We start from the raw sequence: 14,585 nt of genomic DNA, 5'->3' as shown, positions 1-14,585 counted from the left end.
GTATCAGTTTTAATTTTGGCCCTGCTGTGCAACTTTTAAGAAAATGATTTACCATCCCTCAGTCTTCACTTTTTCAACTATAAGATTTGGGAGGCTTACATTTATTAGACTATAATACAACAACTCTTCTAGCAATTTGATGGCAGCACTAAAGCTAAAATCAGTTCCATAACCATTTAGAACGTCTGAAATATTTTGAATAAATTCCAAACCGCGTGCCGCTTCACAGGGAGGTGGCTCCTCAGTGTGGAGTCCCAGCTCGAAGCTGACTTCAGCTGTGCTCATGAGGAGAGGAGGGTGGGCAGGGCTGTGTCACCTGAGTCTGGATAGAAAGGGGAATTAAAAATGCATGCCAGGCCGCAGGAGGACACCTAGTGAATTAGTCATGGGCCTCGGACGTCTACATTGCAGCAGAGGCAGGGAGGAAGGAGGCGGCCCGGCGTGAGGCCCAGCTCCCGGACAGCCTGTAAACAGAGAGCTCAGCTCCGAAGTCCACCTCCCTGGGTTGGGGTGTAGCCACAGTGCAGAGGAGCCTGCCTCCGAGTATTAGGGTAGCATGGTTCCCTTAGCAGACGTGGGGCAAGCACTGCTCACGCCACCACGGCACACACGGGCCAGCCCTCTGGCTTCTGTCCCCGCAGCAGGAACAGGGACCCTGCAGAGATGACAGAGTGTCCCGACCCCGTGCCAGAGGACAGTGACCGCTGAAGGCGGGAGGGAGGCTGTAGAATGGGCGCCCCCTCCCCTTCTCCCTCTCCCATCCCCACCTCAGCTGCTGTCACCCTCTTTTCTGTCCTGAATCCTCCAAAGGGGATCTCTAAGGGACCCCCGCAGCCTAAGAATTGGAAACCCACCTGCGATGAGGGGAGCCCACCTGAGGGTCACAGTAAAGATGATCGGAGAGCCGGAGAGGAAAAGCCCTGGGGGGTGGCCATGGAAAGGAGCCTCTTCCTCTCTCTGCCCACACCACGTGCCAGGTGCTGGGTGCCAGGTTCCAGGATGGTGAGGGAAGGCCCAGAGGATGCTGGGAAACCCCCCAGCTCCTCCCCTGGCTCCTCAAGTCCTGGGCAACTACAAACCTGAGTAAGAAAGGACAGGCTTCTGCACTGGTCCTACGGGAAGTCAGTCCCAGGCAGCAAAGAGGAAGGAGACCGTGCAGAGAATGACAGCGTGAAGGGAGGGAGGCGAGAAATGTCAGATGGCTCCGTGCTGGGCAAGGTGCCTGGGAAGCGCCGGCATCCAGGTGGGCGGCAGACATATCAAACCAGCAGCAGAGAGAGGGCTTGGAGCTCAGGGGTCGTCAGTTGGCAGGCAGCAGTTCACACTTGGAGGGTGGACGGGTTTGCAGAGCAAAAGATGATAGACACCGAGAAGATGAATAACAAAAAGCCTCATCTTCAAATGTCCTTTGTTGAGATGCTGTGTTTCCTCCGCCAGGTCACTTTTGGTTAGTAGGAAGTCACACATCAACATCACAAAAATTGGAAAGTCACAGTTAAAAGACCAGTCAGGCCCTGGCTCAGTGCGTAGAGCGTCAGTCTGCAGACTATAGGGTCGCAGGTTTGATTCTGGTCAAGGGACTATGCCTGGGTTGTGGGCTCGATCCCCTGGGGAGGGGGGGGTGGTTGCAGGAGGCGGCCGATCGACGGTTCTCTTTCATCATTGATGTTTCTCTCCCTTCCTCTCTGAAATTAATAAAAATTAAAAAATAAAAATAAAAAGCCAGCCGAAACTGGTTTGGCTCAGTGGTAGAGCGTCGGTCTGCAGACTGAAAGGTCCCAAGTTCGATTATCTGTAAAAAATCAATAAAATATATTAAAAATAAATAAGTAAATAAATAAATAAAATAAAAAGCCAGTCAACAGTCACTCAGCGCTTTCTGAGGTTTTATAGCAAGATGGACTGAAAAGCTTGCCTAACAGGACCAGCATCTGCTCAGTTTACCCTTGTAGCTTAAGTGCTGGAACATGGAAGAGATTCAATAACTATCTGATGAATGAATGAATGAATGAATGATAATTTAACCATAGATCTTTCTACTAAACAGTACGCCCCTTTTAAATTTTTCTATATTCAACCTGGCAGGCGTGGTTCAGTAGTTTAATGGTTCAGGAGGTCACGGTCACATGCCTGGTACAGGAGGCAGCCAACCAATGATTCTCTTTCATCATTGATGTTTCTATCTCTCCCTCTCCATTCCTCTCTGAAATAAAAACATTTTTAAAATAAAAAATAAAAATAATTTTCTATATTTAAAGTCTCTATATCAGTTGCTGACATATAACAGGAGCTGGATACATGTTTTTGAAAGAAGCAAAAGTTTCAGGCACCAACAACAGGCAATGTGAGTTTCCTGGCTGATCAGGGAATCATTTACTCTCATCCAATACCCCAATCCCACCCCACCACCTCTTCCCCACCTAAAACTTAGGTTAATTTCTGAGTTGTTCTCTGGAGAAGAAAGACTTTCACTCCTTTATTGTCTAAAAACATGTATGCAGCCGGGACTGGTTTGGCTCAGTGGATAGATCGTCGGCCTGCGGACTGAAAGGTCCCGGGTTCGATTCCGGTCAAGGGCATGTACCTTGGTTGCAGGCACATCTCCAGTAAGGGGTGTGCAAGAGGCAACTGATCAGTGATTCTCTCTCATCGATGTTTCTAACTATCTATCCCATCGCTTCTCGGCCTTTTGGCTAAGATCAAGTGTAGTATCTAACTATCTATCCCTCTCTCTTCCTCTCTGTGAAAAATCAATAAAATATATTTTTAAAAAAACAAAAAGGATCCAAGGCTAGCTCACTCGGCCTCTCTTTAAAAAAATAAATAAATAAATAAATAAATAAATAAATAAATAAATAAAATAAAAACATGTATTCAAATCACTTGCTTTTGCTAAAGATCCAGCCAGGCTCTCCCCCTCTATCCGCAGAAAAATAAACAGGACATGGTAAGGACAGGGCTTAAGGGAATGTCTACCTACTTCAGTTAATTTGAAGAGTTTATTTTATAAGAAACTGTGTATTTGTCGGATTATAAATGAGAACTGCCAGGCCTCCCAGTCTCTGTTTGGTGACACTAAACCTCCTTCCCGCCACTCCCCATAGCCCAGGTTCACAGGACAGCACCTTCCCACCAAATCTTCAGGACAGACATAATTACTACCATCAGGGTGAGTGACAGGAACACTGTCATTAAAATGTTGTGTAATTTCCCTCTTGTGTTTGCCTGTAGTAAATTAAGATCATTTCCCTCTGCTCCTGAAAGGATTCAGCTGTCCCCCTTCTTTCTCTCCCAGTCCCTCCATCCCAGTCCCCGCCCCCTTCACCCTTTACTTCTCCCTCCCATTCCCTTATCCATCACCCACTGACTCACCTCCCAGTGTTTTCTCTAGGATCTGACCAGAAGCCTCCCCATTTTCCTTTTAATGTAGGGTTTCGATGTCTCTCTGGCGAGGTCACGAACCTTTTCCTTAGGAGAGTGGGAGCCATCACATCACCACCCGCCACAGGCAGCTGCCCAACGCTCTCGTCTTGGACTTTGGTCTGAAGGCAGCATTGCCGCCATGTGCAGGCTTTGGTGGGGAGCCTGTCTGTCACATGGATGGCTGCGGTGGTTCTTACTGGGGTGCAGTGGGAACTGAACTCTAAGTGGCCGTGTTCAAAGCCAGTCCAGCAGTGGGAAGCTCGGAGTCACGTCAGCTTTCTGCTGCAAGCTGCTGCGGCCCTGAGAAGCAGGGAGACTGAAGCGGGAACCAGCAAGACCAACTGTTAATAAAAAATAAATAAATGCAATTATGAAATTACCATTTGTATTCATTTCCTGGGGCTGCAACTATTACAAATTGGATGGCTTAAGAAAACAGAAATTTATTCCCTTGCAGTTCTGTAGGCTTGAAGTTCAAAACTAAGGTGTCACTAGGCCATACTCCCTCCGAAGCATATAGAGCAGGACACTTCTTGCCTCTAGAAGTAATCCTTGGTGTGTTCGCTGGCTTGCAGATATGTCACTCCAACTCTGCCTCCCTCTTCGTATGGCCTTCTTCTCAGTGTATCTGGGTTTCCTCCTCTTTTTTCCCCTTTAATCTTCACTGGAGGACATGTCTTTTATTGATTTTAGAGAAAAGGGGAGAGAGAAACATTGATGTGAGATTGAACCTGAAACTTAGGTATGTGCCTTGACCAAGAATCAAACCCAAAACCTCCTGGTATAAGGGATAAATGCTCCAACAACTGAGCCTCCCAGCCAGGGCCCCTCCTCTTTTAAGGACATCACCCATTGGGTTTAGGATCCACTTTAATCCAATATGTTTTCATCTTAATTAATGCTATCTGCAAAGACAATTTCCAAATCTGAGATTCCAAGTGGACATAAATTTTGGGGGGATATTATTCACCCAGTACACTATTTAAAAGATATAGGAAAATAGGTTTTTAAAATATTTTCTCTGAATTTCTTCATATTTTCTTGTATATCTTTCAAATATTCTCCAGAGGAAGGGAGAGATTAATCACAAAGAATTTTCACAAAGCTAATTTAAATTTAGGGGTTTTGAGAAAAAATTCAAAACAATCCTCATTCAGGTTTTTGGGTTTTTTGTTGTTGTTGTTATTGTTAGCTTTTTGTTTTGTTTTGTTTTGTTTTGTTTTTTTCAGCTTAATGTACACATACCATTGGAAAAGAGTCCTTTCCTTCTCAGCCCCACCTCTCCCCCCTCCCGGAGTCAGGGGCCGTCGCAGGTGCCCACTTACCTGAGAAAAAGGGACAGCCGGTAAGAACAGCAGAAACATCAAGGGGCTGAAGTGTGGAAGAAAGATCAGATCCTTTAGGACTTTCAAAGCCTTATTTAAGGGTGAATTAAAATGTATTTGTATAAACTTTATATGAACTTTTCTTAAAATGGAACCAAATAGTATTCAGTAACTGAACAAAGATTGCCTTCCCATTACTTAAATTTCCAGTTTCCATGTTCAAATAATTTTAGTAAAAGAGGGCAAGTCAATTATTCAGGTCCAAAACCTCATTTCAAAAAACAAAACAAAAAATAAACCAATATTTTTTATTTATTTATTTTAAAAATCACTGGTCTCACCCAACCAGCATGGCTCAGTGGTTGAGTGTGGACCTTTGAATTAGGAGATCACAGTTCAATTCCTGGTCAGGGCACATGCCTAGGTTTTGGGCTTGATCCCCAGTAGGTAGCATGCAGGAGGAAGCTGATCAATGAATCTCTCTCATCATTGATGTTCCTATCTCTCTCCCCCTCTCCCTTTCTCTCTGAAATCAATAAAAATATTTTTTTAAAAAAAAGAAAGCTATCAAGTTGTTTTAAAAAATAAAAATAAATAAAAAGCACTGGTCTCGACCAGAAGTGATTTGCTCCCTTTCCCCACCCAGGACATTTTGTAATATTTGGAAACATTTTTGGTTGTCATGACTAGGAGGGGTGCTGTTGGTGTCTAGAGAACAGGAATGCAGCTGAGTATCCTGCAATGCTCAGGAAGCCCTTCACAACAGAGAATGATCCAGCCCAAAACAGCAATAGTGCCAAGACTGAGCTCTGGTCTAGCTTGTACAATAGAAAATCTTCCTAAAACATACTCAGATCAAGTTTCTCTCCTGTTCAAATGACTGCTCCTTATCTTTGAGAATTCAAGCCCCTTGGCCTTAAGTTCTTCTAGAACTTTCCCAAGGTTGCCTTTCCAGCCTTATCTCTCACTACTTCCAATATGAACCCTTTTTACCCACCACCCTGGACCTACACATAACATTGCTCAAGCTCTTCACAGCTCACCTTACTTTGAAAGCATTTCCCATTCTCACACTCAAACCCTACCTCTCCTTCAAGAACCAGCTCGAGCTCCAACCCCTTCTAGAAACTCTCTGGGACCAACCCCGTCCTCTCAGTCTCATCTAGCATCCCTCTCCCCTCACTGTGTACGCTCCAGCCTCACCTGTCTCCTTGCTGTCCCACTAACACATCACACTCTTTTCCACCCCTCTTCTCCTGGCTCCCGTGTGACTGGCTTGTCATCCTTTGGGTTTCAGCTTAAACACCATTGCTTCAAAAAGACCCTCATTGAACCTCCATTCACTCCCCAAATTCTCTGTCATCACTCTATTTGGTTCCTTCCTAGTATTAACCACTGTGTATAAACTGTCTATTCACAGGCTTGCTTATTTCTTTCCTGCATTTTTTTTTTTCCTTCTCATAGAATATATAACACTCTGAGGGCAGGAGACTTGTCTACTTTGTGCATCACCATGTCCCCAGCCCCTTCACAGTACCATGAGTTTGACTCAAAATAGATGTCCAGTAAATAAATGAATGAATACTTCAACTTATATGCAGGTGTTTGGTTATTGAATTCTTTTATTTTATTTTATTTTATTTATTTTTTACAGAGAGGAAGGGAGAGGGATAGAGAGCTAGAAACATCGACCAGCTGCCTCCTGAACACCCCCTACTGGGGATGTGCCCACAACCAATGTACAAGCCCTTGACCGGAATCGAACCTGGGACCTTTCAGTCTGCAGACCGACGCTCTAGCCACTGAGCCAAACCAGTTTCAGCTGGTTATTGAATTCTTAAGGTATATCTCCCTTATGCTCAAGAGCAGAGCAGCCCTGCCCCCTCTGTACAGCATGATGCATTTGGTAACTAATAATTATGCATTGGATAAAGAAGTGCCTGTGACGAATTTAGTATCAATATAGAGCTTACATTCTAGTCTCCATAGCAGACTTCCTTTACAGTTCGTTCTAAATGATTGGTGGTGAAAGCAGAAAGCAGCCTTCTCATGGATGAGGTAGATAACTGGGTAGGTGCTACATTCTGATGCACATTTCAAAATTGCTACACTTCAGTTTTACCCCAAATATGCCTTGTTTGTTATCACTGGGCTTTATCTCTTTCTAGGGGTACAGTACAAAGCCTACGCAGAGACCTGGCAGAGAGCCTCTCAATTCCCCGCTTGATTTTCCTCCCCGGGGCAGTTACGAAGGACCATCACTGTGTTTACAAAGCGTTTTACCATAAATTCCTCCAGTCACGGGTGGTGAGATGCTCACTATCTCCCTTTGCCTCTTCTTTCACTGTTGTAGAATTTTCAGCTGGGACATGGCCACCCAGTTCAGACCACATTTCTCAGACTGCTTTGCACTGAGGTAGGCCATGGGACTAACTAAGTTCTGGCCAATGAGATACGAATGGAAGTATGTGTGCAGCTTCCAGATGATAAGTGCCTTGAAAAAGAAGTGCCTTCCCTTGCTTTTTCTTTTCTGGCTTAAATAGGGATGAGGTAGTGCCCACCGTGTAGATGAGGGCAATGTCCAGAAAGGGGAGAACCTGGAAAAGGTCATTGGGTCAAAGACATTATAATTGCTGTGCAGCCCTCAATTGCTTAAACTCAGAAGTTTCCATGAGCAAGGAAACTTTCTACCTTGCTCAATTAACTTTTATTTGGGGTCTTGTTCTAAAAGATGACCTGCTAGCCTCCTTCTTTCCTGCCTTTCCCATTAAGAGAGTCAGCAGTACCATCACCATTTTGCCAAACTAAAGAGCCCACTTTGTTCACTAAAATCAGCAGACATGCCAGAGTTGAGCTATTATAATACCGCCTGGGACATGTTTTCCTCGCCCTCCTCTGCCACCCAAGCTTCTCCTTTGCTTTCTATCCTTGGCCTTCTCTTAGCTCCTTCCAACCCATGGGTACTGATCAGGTGGTACAACATGATCTGAATAAGGGATATTTTGAGAGACCCTGAGCAGGCTTATCTTCTGCCAGCAAGCTTTTGCATTCCCAGATGGAACTTGCCCCATTCTCTTTTCTCAGCTTTCCCTGAGGTTTCGTTTACTGCACCAAGACAGAAGCACAGTTCCTTCTGCCCGAGATGCCTCCAGAACTTGTGATCTGAGCCTGTTGCTGTGGATTGTTTTCAGGTTATCAGAGACCCCTCACAAAGTAATACTCTGTATTTCCTGATATCAGAGTGCTTTCATAAATGATCTTCATTTACCTCCCATCATCCACCATTTGTTGAAAATAGATGATTATAGTGTCCCTAAGTGTTCTAAATGGAAGCAGCCAAGAAAGGTGGGGCAAGTCAGTTTATTTATACAACAAGTGTATTTGGAGCACCTGCTCAGATGCCATCCTAGGCACTGAGGATACATCAGTGAGCAAGAGATGAGATCCCTGCTTCATGGAGCTCCCATCTCAGTTGGAGACACAGACAAGGCAAAAGAAAAGGAGAAAAAGGAGAAAAAGAGAGAACAGGAAGAAGAGAATTTAAACAATTTCATATTGTGGTGAAAATACTATGTAAAATACATTGGAGGCCCTAGACGTTTGGCTCAGTGGATAGAAAGTCAGTCTGTGGAACAAAAGGTCCCCGGTTCAATTCCAGTCAAGGACACGTACCTTGGTTGAGGGTTCTTCCTTGGCCCTTTCCTGGTCAGGGCTTGTGCAGGAGGCAACCAATTGATATGTTTCTCTCACATCAATGTTTCTCTTTGTCCTTCCCTCCCTCTTCCACTCTTCCTAAAATATCAATGGAAAAATATCCTCCGGTGAGGATTAATAAGGGAAAGAAAGAAAATACATCCGGGAATGGGTCAGGCAGGCCCCTCCTAGGAAATGCTGACTGAGCTGACAGCTGAATGACACCACCCCAGGCGTGGGGATGATGACCTAGGGAAGAGTTCCAGAAGAAGGAAGAGCAAATGCAATGCCCTGGGAAGGGAATGCCTGGGTGTGTTGAGGGGCAAAGGGAAGACCCATGGTAATCATGATTATAATAGTAATAAGTATTGACAATTGGTAGCATTACTAAATTTTGGTATTACATGTATACTCTTCCATCTTCTCTGAGCTATGAACCTTCTAGCATAAGCAGAAAGTAAAACTTCTTTTTATACTAAGGCTCATACTTAGTGAAACAATTGGTTCCAAAAGCAAGGGTTAGACCTAAAAAAGAAGATTCTTGCCTTTAAACACCTTTTTTATCTGCTTTTATGACCTTGCAGCCCAAATGGCCCCATCTGTGACCTGTGGTTGCAGTAAAGTGAGTGAGAAGGAGGGAGATAGGGTAACCTCATGCTCCTTCCAGCCCCTCAAAAGTTCACACAGGGAGTTGCAAATGTCTGAAGGTCAGGAAAAGAGGAAATGAAAGCCTATTTTTAACTGTTCTTCCCAAGAAGAGAGGAGCTGAAGAAAACTCTGAAAACCTGGGTCAGTCGTGCCCAGTCCCTCATCATCTCAATATCCTTTAGAGAGCATTCTGCCTGTGTTTATGCTTCTATGTGTGGTAACCATGATAATGATAGTAATAAGTATTGACAATTGGTAGCATTACTAAATTTTGGTATTAAATGTATACTCTTCCATCTTCTCTAAACTATGAACCTTCTAGCATAAGCAGAAAGTAAAACTTCTTGTTTATACTAAGGCTCATACTTAGTGAAACAATTCATTCGAAAAGCAGGGGTTATTATCCAAGAGATGCAAATCAAAACAACAATGCAGTATCATCTCACACATGTCAGAATGGCCAACATCAACAAATCAACAAACGACAAGTGTTGGCGAGGTTGCGGAGAAAAAGGAACCCTCATGCACTGCTGGTGGGAATGCAGACTGGTGCAGCCATTGTGGATAACAGTATGGAGTTTCCTCAAAAAACTGAAAAATGGAACTCCCATTCGACCCAGTAATCGCACTCCTAGGAATATATCCTAAGAAATTAGAAACACTAATCAGAAAGGAAATATGCACCCCTATGTTCATAGCAGCACAATTTATAATAGCTAGGATTTGGAAACAGCCTAGGTGCCCATCAGCAGATGATTGGATCCAAAAACCATGGTACATCTACACAATGGAATACTATGCTGCCATAAAAAAGAAGGAATTCTTATCATTTGCAGCAACCTGGATGGAATTGGAGAACATCATGCTGAGTGAAATAAGCCAGTCAATGAAAGAGAAACACCACATGACCTCACTCATTTATGGATAATAAAGAATATTATAAACTGATGAACAAAAAGATAGATACAGAGACAGTAAAGCAACAAACAGACTGTCAAATTACAGCAGGGAGGATAGGGAGATATAGAGAAGATAAGAGATCAACCAAAGGATTTGTATGCATGCATATAAGCAAAACCAATGGACGGAAAACTCGGGGGGCGTGAGGGGGGCATGTATGGGCGAAGGGGGGAGGCAATGGAAAGATATGTAGACATATAATACCTTAATAAAAAAAAGAAAGAAAGAAAGAAAGAAAGAAAGAAAAGCAGGTGTTAGACCTAAAAAAAAAAAAAAATAGATTCTTGCCTTTAAACACCCTTTTTATCTGCTTTTATGACATTGCAGCCCAAATGGCCCCATCTGTGACCCAAGTGACCCAAGATTAAGGTTCAGGCCTCTGGGATGACTGAAAGTGGCTCATGAGATTCATTTTCCATGTTTGGGGCCTCCGTTTTATCTTCAAAATAAACATAAATATCTTAGAGACTAAAATCAGGTAAGTAGGCTCTAGGATCTACCTCTTTTCTTCCTTTGTAAATCACCATAACTTCTGTCTCTGTCTGTGGCATACTTCCCATTCTCCATAATTTCACAGTAATTCCCACTGAGAGATGTAATTGTTTATGTTCAGCTAATAATTTATTGCCTGGACAGTCAATGGGGATACCATGTTGGACAGATGGCCATGGTCTCTGCCTTCAAGAAACTAAGTCTAGTGGGGAACATAGATACTAGTTTTGAGCAAGAAGACATTTCTGGTGTTCATGCAGGAGAAATCCGGGTCCCTTTGGAAATGGCCATCTCAATACTATAGTAAGTTAGGGAAAGAAGAATACTAGGGACCAGCTACATTTATAAGAAACATTAATCATGCTCTGTTAACCATGATGATTTTGTTCTTTTTTTTTTTTTTTTTTTTTTTTGATGATTTTGTTCTGATTCTGTTTTGATTAGAGAAAGCACATTCTAACCTGGGGCGGGGGTGGGGGGGTGGGGAATAGACGCCCTGGGTTGTGGGAACTTACATTGGAATGCAGCACAACCTCCTTCCGAGAACTGCCTATCATTATGGAAAGATTTACAACCTCGTGGCATCTAGTCCTGGAGGCACCTGCTCTCTACAACCCTCACCCTGTTACCTGTAATCTGGTCCCGAGGCATGAGCTCTCTTTGACTTCCCCCCCAGCCCACATGACTTGTAACCTGCAATGATTATCCCATGTCCACTTCCCCATAACTGTAATTCCTGCTTTCCCAGGTAATCTTGTCCTTCTACCCAATATAAGCAGCTGGCTTATGGTCGGGTGCAGAGCAGATTATTGTGGATGACCTGCTGCTCTCCCATAATGCTGGCATTATTGGAATAAACGTTTATATATGATTCAACCCTGTCTCTGCTGAATTGGCTCAAGTAATGACAGGCAGCCAGGACTCCTTGGTTATCCAGTTACAAATGTCCAGGTCTGATCTTGGAGAACTCAGCTCTTCTTGATGAACTCTTCATTCATCTCATGATGTATTAAAGAATATATAGGAGTGTCCTAACCAGTTTGGCTCAGTGGATAGAGCATCAGACTGAAAGGTCTCAGGTTCAATTCTGGTCAAGGGCATGTACCTTGGTTGAGGGCTCATCCCCAGTGCGGGGGAATGTAGGAGACAGCTGATTAATGTTTCTGACTCTATCCCTCTCCCTTCCTCTCTGTAAAACCAATAAAATGTATTTTTTTAAAAAAGAAAGAAAATATAGGAGCAACTAGTTTGTTTGTTTTTCTCTCACCATCTCCCTAAGCATGGCCTGCCCCATCTCTCTTTAAATACACTTCTAAGGAGCGTAACAGAAAGTCATGTGGGTGTGGAGAGAGCATTTAGCCGGGGATGGTCTGCGCTCAGATCCCAGCTTTGCCATTAAGAAGCCCCCACACACTCTGGGGATAATAACTGTTCCCCCTCCCCCAGGATTATTGGGAGCATTCATATAATCATTTACATGAAAATGCTTTGCAAACTAAAGAGCATTATTCTCATGTCAGCTGCTATTTCACAAGTCTTTGCATATTCTGGACTTCAGCTTTTCCTGACACTAATATACAGATTCCTGCTATTCTTTTGTCATACCCTTCATTAGTGACCCTCCTTCCATCTTTTATTTGTGCTCATTTAAAATCAGAGCTCTAGCAGTTTCCCTCACCACCGTGTGGCTTCCCCTCGCTGCCTCTCTCTTTTCTTCCTTGTGACTTGGTACAGACAGGACAGCATTTAAAGCTTTGTAAGCTTTCCAGGTCCTTTCAGAGTCATCCTCGATCCAAACCGCAGGAAACTCCCTAGTCCATTTTACCAACTGGAAAATCAGAAAACTAGTTTTAGTCCAGATCCAAATTATGTCACTCAGCCTCATGTCAAGTAAGGGTCAGTGTAGCCTTAGCTTTTCCATAAAATCTATCCCACTTGGTGATGGCCCTGAAGGAACTATATGGAAGCCCTGGGGGTCAGACTGTCCTCGAGGGTCTGATATGGTAACTCAGAGAACCCAGAGACTCCTCCTCACACCCCAAAGCTTTCTTAAGCTTCCCAGACTCTCCCCATTCCAACAGGCCTTATCAAACCAAGAATCGGGGTCTCCGTTCGCTGCTGTGCTGCCACAGAACACCTCAGTCTCACCAGCAGTTCATGGCTGGATGGGGCAAGCTGGGCACTGCTCACACCTGGGGTGGGAGACAGGCCATTTTTCCAGGACCTTCCAGAGGCAACTGCAATGTGAGCTTGTCCTCTTCATCCAGGCAGGCCACCACAGACCCTGGTGGCAATTGGCCAGCAGCGCTGTCACCCTGTCTGTCCGTAACAATGGCAGAGTCTTTGCAAGAGTGCCATAGTCCTCCATTCAGAAAGTTCCAGCAGTTGACGTCATAGGCTGGGACCAGGGAGACGTCCTAAGGAAGGTGAGCAAGGAGAGGCTGTGGATTAATCAGGACAATGTGTACCAACAGGGGAAAGTGAGCACACGGATAGGAAATTGACATCCTTTTTCCCACTTCAGTGAAAGAGGTCACTGAGTGATTGCAGCACAGGTGCTCCTTCCTCATTGGAAGCATCTTGCTGCCCATGACAAGGAACAGGGAAGCAGGAGGGATGTCACCATGGGAGCTGGAGGCAGCATGGAGATGCCAGTGTGCACACTGCTATGGAAGCAGCTCGTTCCACCGCATGGGCTCCTCAGCCAGGATCCTCATCAGGGCAGTGTGATCCCTGGAAACACACAAAGAAATACACACAAAGGAACCCCATTAAGTATGCAGACCTTAAACAAAGCACCAAAGCATGGCGGGGCTGGGGGTGCCCCCACCCCTCCTCCCCCCACCCCCATCCCTCAGCCTCTGACACCTCTTTCCCAGGTGGCAGGACCTTTCTCCAGAGTAACTCATGAGGAGTCCCAGGAGCATGTGCATGTATTTCAAACAAGGACGCCAGAGCCCTTTGGTCACTACACAGGACCGAGTCTTCTTTCTCTTTTCAGCCTTCTTAAATCAATCTACCCATCTTCCATAGTCATTAGCAGATGTCACCGAATCCCCCATGTCAGGTAGAGACAAATACTGTTTGCTTGAAGCACAGGTTCATTTATATGCTGGAATATGACACATCTTAGGAATGGCAAATCAAGAAACATCCTGAAAACAGAAGCCGGTTTGGCTCAGTGGATAGAGTGTCTGTCTATGGACTGAAAGGTCCCAGGTTCAATTCTGATCAAGGGCATGTACAGCTGTGCAGGAGGCAGCTGTCGATGATTCTCTCTCATCGATGTTTCTAGCTATCTTTTCCTCTGTGAAAAATCAATAAAATATATTTAAAAAAAAAAAAAAGAAAAGAAAAGAAACACTCTGAAAAATAAGCACTGGCAAAACAACAACAACAACAAAAATGTAACTTTATATTGTCTAAAACACTCAACCGGAAATATCATAATTTTCTCCTCTACAGCCAGAGCCATTAATGGACTTCATCTTTCTAATCCTTAGTATTTTTTTTTTTTTAATGTGTATCCCTTTAGATTCTGGCAATGAAAGCCTGAAGTTTCTGTTGTTATTTTGGTGATGATTACAGAACGGTTTAAGGGTTTCTTGGAATTGCTTAAGAAAGTGTGCCCTTTCCACCCAACCCCCTTTCTTTCTTTTTGTTTTGTTTTGTTTTGTTTTGTTTTGGGGAAATACTGACCCATAAGGATTTACTTAAATCGTCCTTGGTTATAGACCTCCAAAGACAAAGCCATATATATCCATGGTAACCACAGGCTGCCCAGCAGAAGGGAGAACACATCAGACACAGAGCATAATAGCTCTGTTTACTGATGACTCAGAGCTGAAAGCACTACTGTACATTCCAGCTCCCAGCTCAGGGCAGGCATCCAGGCTGTCCCCCTCCTCGGACCCAGCAATCTAACCACACAAAGGGGAGAAGCCCTTTCCCAGCACTTGGAAGCTCCTTCTCCCCGGGGGAGGGGTGTGCCACTATGTTCAAGGTTCTGGAAGGTCCTGCAGGAAAGGCAATCATAGGGCAGCA

At 44.3% G+C, this 14,585-nt stretch overlaps 1 pseudogene; it reads left to right on the top strand.

Moving 5' to 3' along the window:
* Window positions 1–2,673: 2,673 nt before the first annotated feature.
* LOC118730926 lies at window positions 2,674–2,780 on the top strand (annotated as a pseudogene).
* Window positions 2,781–14,585: the final 11,805 nt, after the last annotated feature.

This window comes from Pipistrellus kuhlii, unplaced genomic scaffold, assembly GCF_014108245.1.
Source record: "Pipistrellus kuhlii isolate mPipKuh1 unplaced genomic scaffold, mPipKuh1.p scaffold_m20_p_3, whole genome shotgun sequence".
NCBI lineage: Eukaryota > Metazoa > Chordata > Mammalia > Chiroptera > Vespertilionidae > Pipistrellus > Pipistrellus kuhlii.
The sequence above is the reverse complement of the archived record's forward strand: the minus strand, read 5'-3'. Positions and strand labels throughout refer to the sequence as shown.